Genomic DNA, 1080 nt, shown 5'->3' with positions numbered 1-1080 from the left:
AGTATCTATATAGCCCCGACAGACAGCAGCTACATAGCCCCGACTGACAGTAGCTACACAGCCCCGACAGACAGTAGGTACACAGCCCCAACAGACAGTAGCTACATAGCCCCGACAGACAGTAACTACACAGCCCCGACAGACAGTAGCTACACAGCCCCGACAGACAGTAGCTACACAGCCCCGACAGACAGTAAGTACAGAACCCTAATAGCCAGCAGCTACACAGCGCCGACAGACAGTAGGTACACAGCCCCGACAGGCAGTAGCTACATAGCCCCGACAGACAGTAGCTAAACAGCCCCGACAGACAGTAGCTACACAGCCCCGACAGACAGTAGCTATATAGCCCCGACAGACAGTATCTATATAGCCCCGACAGACAGTAGCTACATAGCCCCGACAGACAGTAGCTACACAGCCCCGACAGACAGTAGCTATATAGCCCCGACAGACAGTAGGTACACAGCCCCGACAGACAGTAGCTACATAGCCCCGGCAGACAGTAGGTACAGAGCCCCGACAGACAGTAGCTACAGAGCCACGACAGACAGTAGCTACACAGCCCCGACAGACAGTAGCTACATAGCCCCGACAGACAGTATGTACACAGCCCCGACAGATAGTAGCTACATAGCCCCGACACAGTAGCTACACAGCCCCGACAGACAGTAGCTACACAGCCACGACAGACAGTAGCTATATTGCCCCGACAGACAGTAGCTATATAGCCCCTACAGACAGTAGCTACACAGCCCCGACAGACAGTAGCTACACAGCCCCGACAGACAGTAGCTATATAGCCCCGACAGTAGGTACACAGCCCCGACAGACAGTAGCTACACAGCCCCGACAGACAGTAGCTACACAGCCCCGACAGTCAGTAAGTACAGAACCCTAATAGCCAGCAGCTACACAGCGCCGACAGACAGTAGGTACACAGCCCCGACAGGCAGTAGCTACAGAGCCCCGACAGACAGTAGCTACACAGCCCCGACAGACAGTAGCTACACAACCCCAACAGACAGTAGTACACATCTCCGACAGACAATAACTTCCCAGCTCCAGGACGTTGGTTCC

This window comes from Cherax quadricarinatus, chromosome 20 (assembly GCF_038502225.1).
Source record: "Cherax quadricarinatus isolate ZL_2023a chromosome 20, ASM3850222v1, whole genome shotgun sequence".
Taxonomy (NCBI): Eukaryota; Metazoa; Arthropoda; class Malacostraca; order Decapoda; family Parastacidae; genus Cherax; species Cherax quadricarinatus.
This window is presented reverse-complemented; position numbering follows the sequence as displayed.